This window comes from Dama dama, chromosome 5 (genome assembly GCF_033118175.1).
Source record: "Dama dama isolate Ldn47 chromosome 5, ASM3311817v1, whole genome shotgun sequence".
Classification (NCBI taxonomy): domain Eukaryota; kingdom Metazoa; phylum Chordata; class Mammalia; order Artiodactyla; family Cervidae; genus Dama; species Dama dama.
Window position 1 is genome coordinate 123,610,753 of NC_083685.1, and position 20,572 is coordinate 123,631,324.

At 56.6% G+C, this 20,572-nt stretch overlaps 1 protein-coding gene across 9 annotated transcripts in view; it reads right to left on the reverse strand.

Annotated features, from left to right (window-relative positions):
• SEPTIN9 (septin 9) overlaps positions 1-20,572 on the reverse strand; it is a 177,925-nt gene that overhangs the window by 31,233 nt on the left and 126,120 nt on the right. The window contains exon 1 of one of the 9 annotated variants that reach the window (XM_061144715.1): positions 5,853-5,990. The exons of 4 other annotated variants lie outside the window; for them this stretch is intronic. The gene's annotated coding sequence lies outside the window, so the exon portion shown is untranslated. Of the gene's footprint in view, positions 1-1,163; positions 1,312-1,546; positions 1,778-3,467; positions 3,487-5,852; positions 5,991-20,572 lie in introns of those variants that run through there. 4 more of the 9 variants (XM_061144716.1, XM_061144711.1, XM_061144713.1 and 1 more) reach the window with 4 other exon arrangements.

The window sequence follows — 20,572 nt, forward strand, 5'->3', positions numbered from 1 at the left end:
CAGAGGAAATGATTGCAGAACTCCTAGGGGGCCACCGCCAGATTTCCTGGGCCCACCCCAAATCCGTTAGAGGCCCAAGCCCTCTCTACACCCCCTGTCCCAAACCCTCAGGATGCCAAACAAGCCACAACGAGAGAGAATCAAGTGAAGCCCCACTTTTACGAGGTGGTGCAGGCCTCGGGGGGAGGGGCCCCCAGGTTTCTCAAGGTTTAATTATAACTTTAGCACTCGGGTTTCGGGGTGCCCTGTGGTGTGAATCAGCTCTTTACTTCCAGCCGTCCTCAGGGAGCCACACGGTGAGCTGGAGGGGGGGAGCCCACACAGAGGCCTCTCACCTCAACTGTACCCACAAAACCCGAGGACCAACTCCCCGACCCAACTCACACATCTCCCCACAAGCCGGTGAACTGGCAGCAGGCTGAACGCAGAAACTGAGGTGCACAGAGGGGTCACCCGCCCAGCTCTCCATGGCCCATGAGGGGCCTGGCCCCCAGGCACAGTGGCACCTCTTCAGCAGATGTAGAGCAGATGGCTCCCCCCTCCCAAAGCGTTGCTAGATGAACACACGAAGGAGTGAAAGAGTGAAGGGGACAGAGGCGGCTGCTGGCAGACAGACGGGGTCCCCGGAGCCTCGGGGAGACAGGACCGGGCCGCCCGGTTCCACACTGGGCCCCGGAGGAAGCTGGGGAGGCAGCCAAGAGTTTCGAAAGATGGAAGAGGACAGCTGAGCAGCTCTGCTCCAGGCAGGCAGGAAGCAGGAAGTAGGCATCTGCGGAGGGGGTGCTGTGTGGGGGTGGCCCTCGCAGAGGTGAGCTGTGTGAGAAGCAGCTGCCACATGGACATGGGGCGCCCCCCCCAACCTCCTGAGCCCCGTCCTGTGTCTGACTGTGCTCCTCACCATTGCACTCCAGTCCCGGAGCGTGGCCGTGGAGCCCAAGAGGCACCAACAAGGCGCCTTCCTACCTGCCCTCAGCACCTCCCGGGGAAGCGCGTGACACATGGAGGACCTTCTGTTTCCCCACTTTTTCAACAACTGCACTTAAACCAATGGAAAACAGATGCCTCTTAAAAGGTGTTCTCCTTCCCATGAAGAACAGTCTGGGAGCATAGCATTTCGTCACGGACCCGTCCCAACCCACTGTTCCCCTCGCTTCGGTGCCCACCTCGGTCATGTGGGGAGGGAGGCAGGCGGCCCCCCCAGCTGGTGACGAAGGTCCCGTAAGTGACACTCCTGGACGTGGAGGCTGGGGGCCCCAGGCACCTGGCCCCGAGTAACCCGTGGTTGGGAGCCGGCGCCGGCTGTGGGGCTCCTGGGCTGGTGGGCTGACTGTAAAGCCACTGGGGTGACTCAAGAGACGTCAGCAGAGCATGCGGTTTGCAAAGTGGCCCCGGGCCCTCTGCTCTGAGCCCTCTGTCACTGTGGGGCCGAGGGAGGGCTCCTCTGCAGGGGGGTGTGCGGTGACACCCTCCACCACTCTCTGCACTCCCTGGCCCCCCCGCACCAGCCCCCACCAGCCCTCAAATGACAATCAACAAGGATTCTCACTCCAACTCAACGGGGCCGCTGTCCACCTGTCGTTCGTCTCCGGGGCCCACAACTGACCCCAGCAACTGGCAGCTCTTCCTTGGTCCCAGGCAGCCGAGGAACAAAAGACTGGGATCCTGTTCTCACTTCCCAATGGCTCCCACGGCACCAGAGCGTGGAGGCAGGCCCGGGGTCATCTGATCCAGTCCCCTGCCCCAGGAAAATGTATTCAAATCACCAAAGAAACGCTGCTCTTCAGTCCTTTCTCTTTAAAAAAAAAAAAAAGGCTCCAAGGACCGCCCGTGAAAAGAGAGCAAAACAAATGTCTGTTCTTACAAGGCTCTCTGAAGCTTGCCTGTCTCACAGGAACCACAGAGCATTTGAATAAAAGATGAAACACCGCGATCACACGGTATTGCTCGCGCCTCCACTGAGAGACAACAGGAGCGTCCAGGCCTCCATGAAGACCGCGAGGGCTCAGCCCAACACAGGGGCATGGTCCGGGGCAAGACACACACGCAGGACATAGACGTCCTCACCTGGAGTGGGGTGGCCTCCTGCAGGAGGCAGACTCACTTTCTTGCCCCGGGAAAGGGAAAACCTTATCTGTTGTCAGAGGCCTTGGCGACAGGCCTGGGAGATAAGATAAGAGATAAGGGTGTGGGAGGTGGGAGGAGGTGCGGGTGTGTGCATCCCACTGGGGACACCAGCAAGGACGCTCTCGTCAGAGTGACCGCCTCACTGGGTACTCGGTGCCTGGCACTCACAGGGCAGGATGGGGCCAGGGGTCCCCCTCCAAGGCACATGGCTCCAGAAGGCCCTGCGGCACCCGTGCCGGAAGCAAAGAAACAGAGGGTGGACCCCTCCTCCACGAAGGCTCCGTGGGGGTCAGTGTGGGTGACTGAACCCCAACCTGGAGCCTCTGAGAGCAGCCAGAATGCTCAGGAGTTGACATCTCACGGGCTGGGTGCTGTCCCACCGCCCCCGCGCCAGCTTCAGCAGAGCAATAAGAAATGGGGTGTTTCTGCTATGATCTGGCTACTAAACCCAGGTTAAAGGGTTTATTTACGCTGGAATGGCCGGGAAGGGAGAGGAAGCAAACTGGTTCATCTTCCCTCTTTCAGGCCCTTTGCTTTGCGCTGCCCTTCTCCTGCCATCAAGGGCCAGCCCCACAGCCCAGATGGGTGGGTGGGATGATGCAGCTCAGCTCCTGTGGGGGACAGGTGAGCCCAGGTGAGGCCAAGTGGCCACTCAGGCCCCTGCAGAGGTGGAATCAGAGCTCCCCAGGCCTCTCAGCAGTAAGCCCTTCGCCCGCTCTCGGTAGTGATAAAAGAGAGTGGCAAGTTAGATCTCCACCCACCCACCCACACCCCAGGGCCAGATGTTCCACCTACCGCTCTGCAAGCCCCAGAACAGGGCCCGCGGGGAGCCCGCTGGGAGGTGGGCAGACTGGAGGGCCCACCAGTTGGGGCAGGGCACCCTCCCGGCTGTGGATCAGACCGGCATCTTTGCTGGCCGCCTCCCCAGGCTGCACAGCCAACAGGTTCGGCTGCAGAGCTGGCTGCCTGGCCACCACCTCGGGGGCGCTCCTGGGAAGGCATCAGGAGGCTCCACCGAGCCGCTGAGAACAGGTCCCTACCTGTCCCGGGAACCAGGCTGGTACTCAACAAACAAATCTAAGCCTGGTGCTGGCAGGCAGAAGTCTGGGAGGGGAGTCCCGGCCAAGGGCTATGACTCCTGCTGGAAGCATCTTCCTCAAGACCCCGGCTGAGGGGAGCTGGGACCCCAGCTCCAATCCCTGAAGCATCTATGGCTAAGCCAAGGTTGGGGGCAGGCAAGAAGAGGGATGGGGCTGGCACAGCAGGTGTGGAAGGCTGACTGCCTTCCACTGCAGAGGACCCTAGCCAGGGACTCAGGGGTGGCAGTAAGCGTCTGTCCTCACCCTCACAGGCTGAAATAAAGTCCTGCTTCCTACACGCCAGGCCAGTGGGAGAGGCAGGGAGCCCAGAGCCATCAGCAGTCTGGGAAAGGCAGCCCAGGAGTGAGCCGTGCGGGGGGGGGGGGGGGTGACTGTGCAGGGGTGACCGGCGTCCTAAGAGACCTCTGACACCACAGGAAACCAGCGCCGTTCCACGCCGCTGGGGTGGGGGTGGGGGGGGGTCTCCTTCTGCCGAATGCAGCTCAGCCCCTAGGACGCCTCCTTCCTGCAAAGCTGCCCTATCTGACGAGAGCGGTTCAGGCTGGTGGTGACACGGCAGGAAGTGGGGAGAGCACAAGGCGGCCGCGGAAGCAGGCAGGGGGTGAGGCAGTAAGTCAGCCCCAGGATCCTGGTTGTCTTAAGGGGTTCAGGGCTTCTGGGGTGAAAACCCTGGTGAACCCTGTCCTGGAGGCCTGGGGCGATGGACCTGGCACTCAGGGAACAGCCCCATGGGCTCCCCCCAAGGCTTGGTGTTGGTGGGGACCAATGACACGATGAGCTCTTGTTCTGCCTCGTGGCAGCCCTCTTCCCAGAATGGGGCTCTGTCTCCTCCAGGACAGAATGCCCGGTGCCCCCCCACACACACACACAGTAGTTCCTCCCCAAATGCCAGTCATCCCTGTCACAGTGCCGGCCTCGAGGAGCAGAGCCTGGCGGAAATACAGACACAAACCAGTAGACCCAATAGTATTGCAGGTGTCACAACCCGGAAATGATGGGGGGCGGGCAGTAGGAATGCCCAGGAGGGGTGGGCGAGGGTCAGTGACCACACAGGTCCCCCAAGACGGGCATAAAAAGAGGTCAGCCACAGAAGAGGCCACGTCCTTTCCCAGCCACGTCCTAACCCAGTGAAGACCGGAGAGGAGTCAGGTGGGCATGCCCTCTCTCCAAAGAGACCTCACTTGGATACAAGCTTCCCACTCCCCAAATGGTCAGACAAACTTGTTCTTCTTTCTAGTTCCTGAAAAGGAGCCTCTGGGTTGCCAAAGAGAAATGACATGTATGTAAACACCCATGGAAGCCCTAAGTTTGAAGGCAAAACGACAATGAACAAAGGGCGGGAAGCACACCATTATGAAAAAAGGGGCCTTTCTCTCACTTCTCCCCAGCAGGACTTTCCAAGGCAGGATCCAAACAGAATTCCAACCAGGGCGCTGTCCCCACAGGTAGAAACCCTCTGCATGGACCAGAAACCCTCTGCATGGACCAGAACCCCACTGCATGGACCAGAAACCGCCGTATAGACTGCTGCCGGGCGGCACATTTTTCTCCAGGAAAGGAATCTCAAACTTCTCTTTGGTGAGCAGAGATGCTTCCCGAAACCTCATACAAAAATGCCAGCAGATTTCACGGTGGAGGAAAGAGAGGGAGATGAGAATGAAGATCAGCAATCTGGGAGCCGAGTCGACCCCCAGGGGACATTGGGGATGTAGTTTCAGAGCGGATGGCCCTGCCTGTCCAGCACCTGCCCTCCCTGCCCCCCGTTCTGGGGTGCCTGAGAAGACGTGCTGGCCTGGCTATGGGACTGGAGTCCGGGGGGCTACGGGACCAGAGTCCCAACTTTTCTCGGCTAGAAAAACCCTTTGCAAGACACGTCCTGGAGATGCTGCTCCCTCACCCCCGCTCCCTGGCAGGGCATGGCGAGGCAGACACCTTCCCATCCTCCAGCAAACACAAGCATGCCAGCAACCCATCCCACCACTCCCCACTGCCCCCTTCTCCAGTCCGCTCCCAGGAACATCGAGAACGTCCCAAACACCTCCCAGGAATCCAGATAAGCTGCAGCACAAACTCCCCCGGAACACAATTTTGTCCTCCAGGTCTCCAATTCCGGAATTTCTAAGCGTCTGTTGAAACTCATCTCCAGCCGGTCCTCCGCTAACCCGCCTACCCCTAACGGCTGACAATCTGGATGGGACAGTTTGAAGAGGCAGCGGTGGCCCACCAGCATCTCCTCCCGGCCCTCCAGGAATATCAGGGAAGACCCCTTGCGAAAGGGAAACGGGTTCCAAGAAACTGCTGGCCGAGGCGGACTTAACCACTCGGGTAGCCGGCCAAATATTTACAAAGCCTCGGCTGTGACACAAAGCCGTACTCTTCTGCTCCGCGGCGGAAAATCTGGGCCCGCGTGGAGGACCGAGCTCCCGCCGCCCCGCTCCTGGGGCCAGGGGGGCTGTCCCGCCGGCTGTGGCGGGCGGGGGGTGGCCGGGCCTGGCGGGGGCTCCAGGGAGGCGCCGTTCCCGCTCAGCCCTGGGGCGCGGGGGAGGGGGGCTGCCCGGCGGCTAGACCACCTGAGAGACCCCTGCGAGCGGAGCGAGGCTGGAGGGAACAAAGGGAGCGCGGACTCACCCAGCAGCTGAGTCGGGCTGCGCCGGCCGCCTGCGCGCGCGGCCCGCCCACCGGGTCACATGGCTCGGAGCCGAGCAGAGGATCAAAGGGGCTTTGTGGCCGAGGAACAAGGAGCCTCCCAGAGCGCGGGCAGAGGTAGGGAGGGACCGCGACGGCCTCCCCGCAGAGGGAGGCTCGGCGGGGCAGCAGCTCCGGAGGGGCAGGGCGAGGGCTGCGGCGGGAGTGGGTGGGGGGGGCGGCAGGCGGAGAGAAGGGGACCTCCCGGCAGCCACCCCCACCCCGGGTGCCTTAGCTGTGCCCGCGGAACGCCAAGAAGCCCACTGCCCAAGCCAGCCTGAGTCACCCCCCAAAAGGAAAAGTGACATGGTTCCCCAGAGCGGGAGAGAGGAGGCAAGAGGCTCACCTGGACAGACGGCCAGGCTGCCCTTCGGCCCAGCCCGTCCTGCTGGGGTGGAGGGACGGGTGATGCCAAGAACCTGCTGCTGCCCACGGGCACCCTCTCCCTGCCGCCCGGCCCTGGCTTCCTCTCTGCCAGGTGTACCCCCCACCTGGTCCTGAAGCCCCCTCCCCCACTCCAGCAGCTCAGATGACAGGCCACCCTCCCCAGGAGGTCCAGGCTTCCCGGCTGCTGGGGGTCGGAGCAGAGCCAGCCCGGCCGTGTGTGCACTGGTGGAAATGACCCGGGAGGGGAGCGGAGAGGAACCGGCGGCGGCCAGCTCACCCTGAGCTCCGTCTTCTTCCTGGAGCCTCCGAAGATTACTATCGGATCCCGCTCCTGATTCTCCAGCCCCTCAGGGCCTGGGGATGACTCACGGAGTCTCCTCCTCTCTCTCTCCCCTCCCTGCGGGCCCCTGGGAAGAGCTGAGACCCCCCCCCCCCTCAGGGGATGGGCTAGGTGGTCCCCTGAGGAGGGAACTTGGGAGCGTCCCTGTCGGGGCTGGGCCTGCCTGCTGGACACTGGGATCGGCCAGATCCATCCTGTGCCTCGAACTCTGACCCCTGAGGGAGTGAGTCACTCCCAGGCATGGGCGGGGCCAACTTGGCTCAGGCCCACTCCCACAGGAGGAGGCAGCTCCTGGGGGCTGGTTGCGGGGGTGGGGGGGGGGGGGGTGTCTTCCTAGGGCAGAGAGTGGTTAGTTCAAGTGCAAAATGCCAGTCCATCCTCCTGCCTCCAGGAGGAAGACCCCCAGCTCAGCCTTCAGGGGCCAGGCCACACCCAAGGTTTCCCAGATCCCCCACATGGTTAGTGGGCAAGGACCCAGCGGCCCCCACCCCACCGGCCAGGCTAGGGGTAGGCTGACCACATCCACCACCAGGTCCCTGAGCAGCCAGCCCTTCCCAGCAGCAGCCACTCCTACTCCTGACGGCCAGCTTGCCCCCCAGTGGCCTCTGAGGTTTGGGGGTTTTGCCACAAAGGCTTCAGGGGCCTGTGTTGCAAACCCCTCCCAACTCCGACATGGAGTGGCCATGCAGAGCTGCTGCCCCTGGTCTCTAGGCACTTGGTCAGAGCTGGGGGCGCGCCCAGGGGGAGGAAATGCATGTCTGGAGCCCTTCTTCGCATCTCACTGGGAGGGAGGCCGTGGTGGATCCCAGGATGGGCCTCAGAGTCAATATCAGATGGAGGCCCCTTCCCTCCAACCATCTTTGACCTATTTCTCAACATCTGCTGGCCTGGACCTTCCCCATCTGTAAAATGGGCATGATCAACTCCAGCTGCAAGAATTAAAGCGAGACACGTGTATGTCCAGAAACAGGAAAGGCAGCCGCTCCCCAAATACAAATCCTTGTCCTCCAAGAAGGTGATTTCCAGACAGTTGCAAGGGCCCAGCCCCTCCTGACAACCTGCCCACCTGTTCAGTTGCTCAGTGTCCAACTCTCTGCGACTCCACGGACTGCAGCACACCAGGCTTTCCTGTCCCTCACTATCTCCTGGAGTTTGCTCAAACTCATGTCCATTGAGTCAGTGATGCCATCCAACTGCCGCCCCCTTCTCCTCCTGCCCTCAATCTTTCCCAGCATCAGGGTCTTTTCCAATGAGTCGACTCTTCTGCCTACTTGGCTGGGCCCCAAAAAGCAGGTCCAGGAACCAGCCACAAGGGAGGCCAGGCCAGCGTCAGAGTTAATTAACATGGAGCCTGCACTCCACGCCTGCCCTGGCAGCCTCCTGGCCCCGCAGTGCTCCCCTCGGAGCCTCCTTCCAGCCTCTGACCTCACTGTGCCCCCCAGTTTTCTGGCCCCAGAGTCCACTCCCAGGGCCAGCTACCCTTCCTGGGCGCCCACCACTGCTCTCCAAGCTCATCCCTCACCCTGCCCGCCATCTACCCCCAACCCCCAGATCACGGGTCCAGGAGGCAGCCTGGGTACTTTGTACACATGCTAGGCTCCTCTTACAACTTCTCCTCACGTGTCACTGACCAGGGCCCCCAGAGCACAGAAGAGAGTATTCTTGTGCCCTCCAAGCCCCCCAGTCCAGGGGCTTTTCCAACACAGAACGTCTGCCCCCTGGCACTGTTCACAGTCCACTTCTGCTCAGGACACACTTGGCATCCAGGGGGAGTGGCCTGACGCCTGGGCAGCTGCCCGTCCCATCCTCCAGTGGAAACCGAAGGCCGGCCACAGACAGCCCAGCCACAGACGTGATTTTAAAGTTTCTAGTAGCCACAGTAAAAAATATAAGAAGAAACAGGTAACATTAATGTTTATGCATTTTATGAAAACTAACAGAGCCAAAATATTATCAACCCAACATGTGATCAGTATAAATACTTTTGAAATAGATACATGCTTTATTTTGGGTTTTTTTTTTTTGGCCACAAGGCATGTGGGATCTAGTTCCCAGACCAGGGATCGAACCCATGCCCCCTGCATTGGAAGCGTGGCGTCTCAACCACTGGACCACCAGGGAGGTCTCCAGTGTGTGTTTTATAACTACCTAACCTCTCAATTTGGACTGTTCACATTTCAAGTGGTCAATAGCCACAGGTGACCAAAGGCTACTGTCCTGGACAGCACAGCTCTCTATATTCTATTTCATCCTGAGATGACAGCAGACCCTTGGCGAGAGGTTTATCTGGATCATTTTTCACACCACATATGCAGCCACACTGGCAGTGCTACAGGACACACAACGGCATCTACTGTGAGATGCTGAGGCCTCTGTTGAGGCCACTGATCCCTATGTGACAGTGTCCCCTTTCTGAGGACATAAAGGGACGTGAGGGCTTCCCTGTAAAGAATCCACCTGCAACGCAGGGCACCTGGGTTCAGTCCCTGGGTAGGGAAGATCCCCTGGAGGAGGGCACGGCAACCCACTCCAGTGTTCTTGCCTGGAGAATCCCATGGACAGAGGAACCTGGCGGGCTGTGGTCCTGGGGGTCGCAGAGAGTCGGACACGACTGAGCACAGCACAAGGGGACATGATTCTCAGCCTCCACCATCAGATACAGCAGAGCTTCTCCTAAGAAACCGCCCTGCCAAATATGCGCTAACTACCCGTCAGACAGTCTTCTGTGACTGCCCACACATCCCTTTCTGGGCTTCCCTTGCCTACCTGGCTCACGGTTGCTCAGGCCGGGATGAACCCCTGACTCAAAGGCAGTGGCTTAAGAGTGAGCTGGGGACTTCCCTGATGGCCGGGTGGTAAAGAGCCCGCCTGCCAATGCATGAGACATGGGTTCGATCCCTGGTCCGGGAAGATCCCACATGCCGCGGAGCAACTAAGTCCATGTGCCACAGCTACTGAGCCTGTGCTCTAGAGCCCGTGTGCCCTGCAACAAAGAGAAGTCACTGCAATGAGAAGCCCAAGCAACGAAGAGTAGTCCCTGCTTGCCGCAGCTAAAGAAAGCCCGCTCGCAGCGATGAAGACCCATCACAGCCAAAAATAAATAAATAGACAATTTCTTTAAAAAAAAAAAAAGAATGAGTTCAGCTGTTGAAGCTTCCTCAGCAGCCTAGAGCCAGGAACCCTTCTGGACACCCAAACTACCTCCACTCCTGCTCCTCCCACTCAGACATCCAGGCACTGGCTTCCCTTGTATCCGATAAGTACCTCAACATGCTTCTGGTTACTAACTTCAAAGTCACACAGAACTGCACTGATTAAAAAATGATCTATAAAGACAGAAAGCGGTGGTCACCGAGGCGGGGGCAGCCATGGCTGGGGAGTGCCACTTCATGAATATGGAGTTTCCACTGAGGTGAGGAAATATGCTGGAAATAGATAACGGTGACGGTTACCCAACAAGCTGTATGTGTTCACAGTAAATTAAAGAGAAAAAGAATTTAATGTGTTCTTTCACTGGAGCCAGTTTGCTTTCCTGTTTTATACCTTAAAACCAGAGGGGCCCCAAGACAAATTGGGAGCCCTGGGAGAGACTATATCATGCCCCCTCTTCCCGGAACCTCTGAATGTGATCTTACCCGGCAGGACCGACTGTGCAGAGATGATGAAGGACTGTGAGATGCAGAGGCTCTCCCGATTATGTGGCTGGGCCCCTAAAGTAATCACGAGGGTCCTTAAGAGAGGGATGCAGAAGGGAACTTGAAGAATATAGGGAAGATGACCATGTGATGACGGAGGCAGACAGTGGAGTGACATGGCCACAAGCCAAGGGCGCAGGCAGCCACCGGAAGGTGGAGGAAAGATGGTGTCTCCCCCTGGAGCCTCCAGACAAAGCCAGCCCTGCCCAGCGCCCCAGATTTCAGACTTCTGACCACCAGAACTGGAAGAAGAATAAATTTCTGAAGCTTGAAGCCACTGAGCGTGCGGTAAGTTGGGACAGCAGCCACAAGAAACTTGAACGGCCCCGCAGTCTGCAACTCGACCCGTGTAAGTTAGGAGCTTCCTGGAGCGATGAAGACACAAACTCTCAGAGTGGGACGGGAACTTGTTCCAGGCCACGCACCTGTGAGCCGGACCCTTCCCAGACCAATTATTAATCGGGGTTTGGGGGAGGGAGTTGGACTCATCCACAGAAAGCTAAAGAAACCCCCTTCGCCGGGTTCCAGCTGATGTGCAGTGGTGGGTGGGGGGGTGCGGGCTGTCCCATGGTGTCCTTGACAAGTTGAAAGGGATGCTGTGGGCCATTTCCACCTGCCCATGAGCAGACTCCACCATCTTCCCTCAGGAATGCCGGCGGGGGTGGGGGGAGAAGGTCGCCAGGGGCAGTCGCACTGATCCGCTGTCCGGCGGGAAGGTCCCACTCTGGAAGTCACAGAGGGATACGTCAAGGCTTCCACCTCCAGCCCGGCCAACTGGGTGAAGAGCTCAGCATCCTGTGGGGGAGGCACCCGCCCTGCAGAGCGGGGCCACGCATGTGATGCCCAAGACGCTGGCTCCAGCGTGTAGCAGCAGCGGGGGAGAAGGAAGTGGTTACACAGTGCCCTCCCTCCCTGTCTCACGCACACTCACTCACACAGGCACCATCCCCACCCCAGTTCCCAGGTCCCGAACATTCCTCCTGCCAAGCCCAAAAGCCTGGTGGCGAGCACACAGCTCAGTGCTCCCGCCAACTCCCTTCTAACCCTCCCCAGGCAAACCCCCACGGGATACAGCAGATGCTTTCCATCAAACGCCAAGAAAAATACCCCTCCCCCTCCTCTGCGGGCAGGTCGCTGGGCTCCCCCCTCTGGCCCCTGCAGGACAGGGGAAGGGCTGGGTGGGTTTGAAGTGTGGGGCTGGGGGCTGAAGTGAACCAGGAGCATAAGTAGCCATGTGCCCCCAGGGGTGGGGGGCCCAGGTGCCCAGAGGCAGGCCGACCTCGGGAGGTGCTGCCCCACATGCAAGCCCCCCCCACCGTCATTCCTGCGGGGGGGGGGGGGCACAGCCCCAGGGCAAAGGCCAAGGCGTGCACAGAGGAGGGAGGGGACACTGACGCAGTTTCTCTCTGCAGTAGAGGAATGCTTGCAGGGGCTGGTTATCACCTTGGGTTGACATCTTTCTTTTGCCCAATTCCTTTTCAACTTGACCTAGGGAGAACATTCAGGCTGCCCCTCATCTCAAAAACAAGGCCACCCCCACTTCCTTTGGCCCCGCTCCCTCCTCTAACCGTAGGCTTGTTTTCTTCCTCTCCCAAAAACCCAACCTCGTACCAGTTGGTCTACACTTGTGGCTTCCACCTTCTCACCGCCCACTCACTCCTTAACCTTTGCTATCTGGCTTCTGCCCATTTCACCATTAAAACCGACCTTTTGAAACAATCCTCGTGGCCGACCTCCAGTTCCTCCACCCCACCTGACCTCGGGGGGGCAGCACGTGGCATGCATTAACCACCCCTCCTAGCAGGGAGCTTCTCCCGGCTACCTTCCTCGCCTCGTCCCCCAAGATACGGGAGTCTCCTCTCCCTGCATCTCAGGAGAGGCTGGCCTTACCTTTGTCACCAGCTTCAGCCACAACCCCCAGGCTGCCACCTCTGGTCCTGACTGGCTGTCTGGCTCAGCCACACCTCTAGGCATGCTTGTGTTCCAAGGCCCCTACGCTGTTCACCCAGGCCCCATAGTCTCCCCAACTGTACCTAAAATCCCCTGGTAGAAGTCACTACTTCCAGGAAGCCCTCCAGGTGTTCCATCAGCTATGACCACCCCTGCCCGCTTTCGTGTTTCCCACCTCACATCCTGACCTGGAGCACTTGCCTGGCTGACTCACTCACCTTTTTCCCTGGCTCCTGGGTAGCGGCCCCTGTCAATGTTTGTGGAACTCCACAGCCGGAAGGCCCCATTTCCTCCTTTCTAAGAAGCACTGCTCCCAGCCTCACGGTCAGGTTGCCTCTTCCCCAGGCAGGCACCTTTAATACACATTCCTTTTTCCTCTTGAAAAGCTATCATTACATCAACAATGTGTCAGAAATTATTTGATGATATCTTAACTCTCTCTGCAGCCAACTCTATTATTCTGGTTGGGGTGGATACTTTGTAGCTGAGCGGTAGCCCCAGGCACACTTCCAACCCCACTACTCCATCCTCCTTCCAAAATCCTGAACTCCCGGCAACAAAACAATCCTATCCTGCACAGATTTCGAACAGAAACCCAGCGTGTCAGGAGGGAGGACCTCCAGGTGGGGGCGCTCCAGGCCGACGTTATGAGTGACACTCTAGACCTCCTTACCCTCCACTGAAATTAGGACCAAAACAAAAGCTTAAGCAGCTAAGATGGTAAATTTTTTCAGTCCAGCAATACACGATTTGGTATTTAGAGGCGGGACTGAGGGTCTGGAACCGGGGAGTAAGAGGACAAGCAAGTAGAAAGAGCAGGATGTTTGTTTGGCTTCTGCTCAGAGGTTTTCAAACCCAAGGGGAGCATCTAGGAAATACAAATTCACAGGCCCCCTCCCCAGCGATTCTGATTTAATGTATCTAGGCGTTGGTTAATTTAAAAATTTCTCAGGGGATCCCAATGGACAGCCTGGGTTGAGAGTAGACGGTTAGGACTGACAGACACATATGATACCCTTGAGATTTGGCAAGATGCCGATAACATTTAAACTGAAGCTGGGTGTGTGCAAGAGACACACAGGGGGTGAGTGGGTGGGGGTAAAGTGTTAGTTGCTCAGTCGATTCTTTGTGGCCCCAGGGACCAAGCCCGCCAGGCTCCTCAGTTCACAGAATTCTCCAGGCAAGAACACTGGAGTGGGTAGCCATTCCCTTCTCCAGGGGATCTTTCCAACCCAGGGATCGAACCCAGTTCTCCTGCATTGCAGGAGGATTCTTTACCGTCTGGGTCGCCAGGAGAGCCAGGGGTGGAGTGGGAGTGTCAGTAGTTCCCACAGCGGGTGCAGGGCCAGAGGTGCTAAAGTGCTCAGTCGTGGCTGACTCTTTGTGACCCCATGGACTGTAGCCCTCCAAGTTCCTCTGTCTGTGGAATTTTCCAGGCATTGGGTTGGAGTGGGTTGCCATTTCTTTCTCCAGGAGGGCCAGAGGGACCCTTGGCAATTCCATGGGCAACACGGGGCCTTTTCATAAAGGGCCTCCACACTGCCCACTGTCTGGCTGGGAGTTGGAAGAGAACCAGAGAAGGATACTTGGAAAGGTGTCCAGGATACACTACTGTGGCACAGGGCTTGGGACAGACGGCATTTGAGTCCCTTAAGTCTCATCTGCCCAAGAACAGAACCTTCCGGGAGAACTCAGTTGTCAGCAGTCTCCTCCTCTGAGCAAGCCAGGAAGACTGACTATCACAGACAAGAAGTCTGCCCACCACACCTACTGATACCGCCACAAAACTATCCTAGCTCTCATCTCCCCTCCTAAGGGTCCATTTATCTTTCCGGAGTCCTTTGTTTTCCAGTAAGTGTCCTTCTCCGCCTTCCCTTCCCCTACTAAGAAGGTGTGTACATAAGCCCTAAATCCTAAAGACCCTTTGAGTAACATTTTTCTGTGAAATCCCTTACTTATGTGCTTACATCTATCTTTTCTCTTACTAGTGTGGCTCTTGGTTTAGTTTGCAGACGCCCAAAAGACTGAAGGAGAGACATTATTTTGCCAACAAAGGTCCATATAGTCAAAGCTATGGTTGTTCCAGTAGTCATGTATGGATGTGAGAGCTGGACCATAAAGGAGGCTGAGTGCTGAAGAATTGATGCTTTTGAACTGTGGTGTTGAAGAAGACTCTTGAGAGTCCCTTGGACTGTAAGGAGATCCAACCAGTCCATCATAAAGGAAATCAGTCCTGAATATTCATTGGAAAGACTGATAATGAAGCTGAAGCCCCAATACTTTGGCCACCTGATGCAAAGAGCTGATTCATTAAAGACCCTGATGCTAGAAAAGGTTGAAGGCAGGAGGCGAAGGGGACAAGAGGACGAGATGGTTGGATGGCATCACTGACTCAATGTACATGAGTTTGAGCAAGCTCCAGGAGATGGTGAAGGACAGGGAAGCCTGGTGTGCTGCGGTTCAAGGGGTTGTAAACAGTTCTCACAGCTGAGCAACTGAACAACAAAAAGACCGAAGCCAAGAGGGTAGAGGAAAAGATTTCCCTCCCCAATACCTGTGTGTGTGTTAAGTCACTTCAGTTGTGTCCGACTCTTTGCGACCCCATGGACCGTACCCTGCCAGGCTCCTCTGTCCATGGGGATTCTCCAGGCAAGAATACTGGAGCAGGTTGCCATGCCCTCCTCCAGGGGATCTTCCCGACCCAGGGATAGAGTCCACATCTCCTGCATCTGCACACCACACCTACAGATACTGCCACAAAACCATCCTAGCTCTCATCTCTCCTCTTAAGGGCCCATTTGTCTTTCCAGAGTCCTTTGTTTTCCAGTAAGTGCCTTTCTCCTCCTCCCCTACTAAGAAGGTGTGTATATAAGCCCTAAATCCTAAAGCCCCTTTGAGTCACATTTTTCTGTGAAATCCCTTACTTATGTACTTACATCTGTCTTTTCTTTTACTAATGTGGCTCCTGGTTTCATCTGCAGACCCTCAAAAGACAGAAGCTAAGAAGGTAGAGGAAAAGTGTTCCCTCCCCAATACCTGTGTGTCTGTTAGGTCACTTCAGTCATGTCTGATTCTTTGCGACCCTATGGACTGTAGCCTCCCAGGCTTTTCTTTCCTTCTCCAGGCAAGAATAGTGGAGTGGGCCACCATGCCCTCCTCCAGGGGATCTTCCCAACCCAGGGACCAAACCTGCAGATTCTTTACCACTGAGCCAGGAGGGAAGCCCCAGGCATTGGTGCAGGTCACCCCAACTCTCAAACAGAGGCTGCTTACACAGAACAAGCGGGTCATGCTGCTCTGCAACATGTAAAACAATAGCATGCAATACTGAGAGATACAGAGCTGCAAGGCAAAAGTTCTAAGTAAATGCGGGAACAATAATACATGAACACAGGTTGAGTCTGGTGAGAGGAGGCAAAGAGGGCTGGCAAACCTTTGCTTCTCAGGCTGCACGGAGGCCCTCAGGTGTGTTCACGGAGATGGTGCATGTTTTTTCTTTCCTTTTTAATAATTTTTAATTGTTTACAATTTATTCCCTTTTTCTTTTTTTAAACTTTTGGTTTCACCACTCAGTGTGTGGGATCCTAGCGGCCAGCCAGGGATCTCACCTGTTTCCCCCTGCATTGGAAGCTCAGAGTCTTAACCACTGGACTGCTAGGAAAGTCCCAGGGTGAGTGTTTTTTGTGGCTGTTGTTAAACGCAAGCAGTCTTCGCTGGCCCTGGAGAAGCAAAGGCCCCAGTCTTTGTGCGGCTAACTGGCCAAGTGGCCCCCGAGACGAGGCATCACCTCCAGAGCCTCCGTTCACCCACCTGAGTCCAAGGGTGGTGAACCCACCTGCTGTTTGGCTGCTCGAGAGGCGGTGCCTCAAACTTCCTGCCCTCCTTGCGGGGTTTTGGGGAGGGTGCTTTGAACTAACCATGTCAAAGTGCTCTGAAAACCACATAAAGCTTCTAACCAAGAGGAGCCGGCGACTCCGGGCCTGTTTTCATGACCTGGCAGAAAAGGCCCCAGCCCAAGAAGCCTTGTTTTCCCCTCTGGGGCGGAGGCCTTAGTCTCAGGTGTGAGGGTTGAAGGCTTTGGCAGCTGCTTAAGATGTCTGATGTGAGGTTTGTCAGCCCAGGCCCGCTTTAAATGGGGATGCCTGAAACCCCTCTTCCCTTTAGCAAAGACCAGGGGCAGGTAAAACTGCCACTCATGGGAAACTAAGTGGCTTGTTTAACTGGGAATTGGGCCCAAACCAGCCCAGCCCAGCTCTTTCCTCCTTTCTCTCCTCCCAGACCTGGAAGCTCAGGAAATTCAAGGCTGTGAAGTAGTGGGCACATGACCTCCGGCTATTTACTCAGATTGGGGTTGGGGAGGGGGGACACTGATCCTTCCCAGCTCACCCCACAAACCTGGGGAACCTCTGTGCCTGACCCTCCTGACCCAGGGACCAGTGGTCCAAGCCACCCAAGTTTTCATTTCATCCAGGAAACTCAGGCTTTGAGGTCAGAAGGATGGGCGTCCAAATCTGACACCACCACCTATCAGCTGAGCGACGGAGGTAAATTTCTTTATCTCTTGAGAGTGATTTTTCTCATCTGTCAAAAGTGGGGGAGGGGTTCACTGGAATTCAAGGAGAATGAAAAGGAAAGAGGCGGCATGTGTACAGGCTGGCAGTGAGCCTGGCACCCAGGCAGACGCTCCGTAGCGCTGCCCCCCGCCTCTCCTCGGGCGTGGGAGCGGGGAAGACAGCCCACAGGCGGGCAGCGTCTGCCAGCTCCCCAGCGGAAGGGCAGAGAAGAATCAGCAGAAACTGTTGATGGATGTGAAGAGTCTGGATTACCAATGACTTTCATGTATCTGTGCTTTTAAAACCTTAATGGTGGATTCAAAAGATCTTCTGGGAAATTTTGCTTTTAAAAGCATATAAAAAAAAAAAAGGAATAAATCCTGCAAACATCATATTCAGTGAAAGAAGCCAAAAATGAAAGTATACTACATGGTAACATGGTAATGACTCAATGGACATGAATTTGAGCAAACTCCAGGGACTGTGGACAGAAGAGCCTGGCAGGTTGCAGTCCTTGGGGTTGCAGAGTCGGATGCAACTTAGCAACTGAACAACAATTCAGATACAGTTCAAACCCAGGCGAAACCCTCACTGCTGATGCAACATTTCTGCTTCCTGATGATGGTGGTGACTGCATGAACCTATGTACGTGATAAGTCTCATTTCAAAGAACCATATGCCCCCAAAAGGGACATTTCACCTGTAAAACTGGCGAGAGCTGAGTCAAGTCTGTAGATGAGTTAACATCCTTGTACCCCCGTCAACTTCCTGGTTTTGATACGTACTGCGACAGGTTATTAGGGGAGAAGCTGGCAAAGGGTACACTGGCACTCTCTACTATGACTTTTGTGATCTCTGGTGAGTCAAAGATTATTTCAAAATAAAATAAAAATTTTAAGTACATTCAAGGGAGCTCCCTTCTAGTTGCTAAAGGAGATGTTGCCTATTCGTGAACTGTGTATCAAAGCCAATTTAATCTTTCACACACCAAAAAAGGCATATTCAAAATGTGAAATGCCACACATGATGTACCAGTTAGAAACGGGAACTGAATGATATCACGACGTGTCTGTTCATTCCTTCATCACCGGTAGACACATGGAGCATTGCAGGCACCTTGTCAGGTGCGGGGATGGGGCTGAGCCTCACCGACAGAGCCCTGCCCACCCAGGTCCTGGCCTCGGGACAAAGCTAAGGGATCCGGCACCATGTAGCAAGGGCCAGCGGACACGCCACTGAGGCCGTTCTTAGAGAAACCTAGAAGGGGTCCCAACCCCGTGGAGAAGCAGACCTTCCAGGCCCAGGGACTGGCAGGCAATGGGGCTGGCAGCAAGCCTGGGGTGAGCCTCAGTGAAGCCATTCAGTATGCCACGAGCGGTGTGAGCTGCGGAGGGGCAAGTTGATGAGGCAGGAAGACTATCACTTCGTGTCACCCAGGCTGTTTCTCCAGACCCCAGGATAGAATGATCACAGCGGTCAGCAGGCAGAGATTCACTCGCTTGGTCCTCACACAGCTCAGAAGATGACATTTCACAGTCAGAGGCAGGAGCTTAACTCTTGCGAGCTGCTGGCTCTGGGTGCTGATGGGGGAAAGCGTAGTTTGCGATCTGACCCACCAGGGTCTCTGAGAGCCCCGGGCAGGCTGGCAGCATCTGCAAAGGAGGTCTCCACCTAAGGCAGTGCACCTGGCACTTCCCTACCTCGTCTCAGGCCACAGTCCCCAGCCGGGGTGTCCTGTGGTCCCCAGGGCTTCTAGGGCTGTGAGGCAGCTGCTCCTCCAGCTCCCCAGAGCCCACCTCCCCGCCCAAATACACACAGCCAATCTGCTTTGCTCCCTGGCAGTCCACACCCACTAGCCTTCCACCCACCACCACCATCAGGCATGCCCTGGCCATGCAGGCTCACTTCTCTGGGCCTCAGCTTCCTTCTTCATTGCAAACCAAGCTGATGAACCTAGAGTCTCTTTCAGCTACAGAATTCTAAGTCTGGGGGCGGAAAGGTCACAAAAAGGAGACAGGAACATTAGCCCACAGCCTTGCCTTCACTTGTGAAAGTGGGAAAGAGTTTCGCAACTGGTTTCTTTCCTGCCCTGCCCAGGGCGGGAGTGTCCCATGGACTCCAGGACTGGGAGCGTCTAGGGGAGCCCAGAACCCCCAGGGTTCAGGATACAGATGGAATTCCTCCTGAATTCTTCCAGAAGAGGACCACCACTTCCTGCCTTCGCTTCCCGTTGCTGCCGTAAGAAATCACACAGCATGGGAACTGAGAACAGTGCAGGTCGTCCTCTTACAGTTCTGGAGTCAGAAGTCCAACACAAAGTTGCTGAGCTAAAACCAAAGGCTGCTGCCCTCCAGAGGCTCAGGGGAGAATCCCTTTGACCGCCTGTCCCAGCTTCCAGAGGCCACTGCATTCCTGGGCTCCTGGCCTCCCCACCCCCCAGCATCTTTACAGCCGGCGTGGCCGGAGGAATCTCCCCACATCCCATCACTGATGCTGACTCGCCTGCCTCCTTCTCCCACTTCTAAGGACCCTCGTGATTATACTGGCTCTGTGTGGATTATCCAGGATCATCCCTCTAGATTATCCAGGATAATCTCGCTACTTTAGGGCCAGCTGATCAGCAACCTCGATTCCCCTTTGCCTTGTGGGCTGACGTAGTCATACGTTCTGGGGATTAGGACACGGCTGTCTTTGGGAGTCATCTTTCTCCTGACCCGACTAACCCAGGTCCTGGAGGGAGACAAAGGGTGGAATCACAAGCCCAGGAGACTGCCTGCTTTGGTTCAAATCCTGGTCCCACCACTTAGTAGCTGAGGGAATCAGTTATCCACATCTGTAAAATGGGATAATGTGTCCCCAACCCCTGGGTGCCGGTCCATGGCCTGTTAGGAACCAGGCAGCACAGCAGGAGGTGAGTGGTGGCTGAAACCCAAAACATCCCCCAACCCCTGAGACCATGGGAAGATTGTCTTCCATGAAACTGGTTCGTGGCGCCAAAAAGGTTGGGGATGGCTGTCTAAGAAGGACCGGGGGTTAGGGGTGGGGCAGGCAACAGAAGGCCCTCCCCAGAAATTCCATCCTCAGCTCTTGAACAGTGATTCTTCCAGGACAACATTCGGGCTCATCTGGACTCTCCCAGCACGGCACTAGGCCCGCCCAGAAGGGGACAGACCAGGGCCACAGTGAGGGGTGCAGCCGGCTCATCCATGGCCTCCTCCCTCACCAGAGCAGAGCAGGCCAGTGCAGTCGGCCGCCCCTCCCCACCCCTGGCCAGCTCCCAGGGGGCCAAGCTCCTCCCACCTCACTGTGGGGCCCTCACGAGCACAGAGCACAGAGAGCCCCCTTTCCTCACCCGGGAGAACTGGTCACACGAAGGCAGTCTTGTGTGCAGAGAGACGAATGAATTTAGGATCCCCGAGCCCAGGTCAGTCCAGCTTTGTGGCAGAGAGGTCCCAGGGGTTTGGGGTGAAGGATGTGGGTGAGGCGTCAGTGTTCTGCCCCCCGGGAACCAGGCCACTAGTTCCTGACACCCCAAACCACAGGCCTCACTTCTCTCCCAGGCGTCTTGCTTCCCAACCACTTCAGCATCAGGCGTCTAAATCACAGTATGAAAGCAGCTGCCACATGGGGCGAGAGGCACAGAGAGGGCGTACTGGGCTGTGTGGCCTCGGGGAAGTCACTCTGCCTCTCGTTTCCTCCTCCAGAAACTGCGGGATCAGGGTCATGCAAATCCTAAGT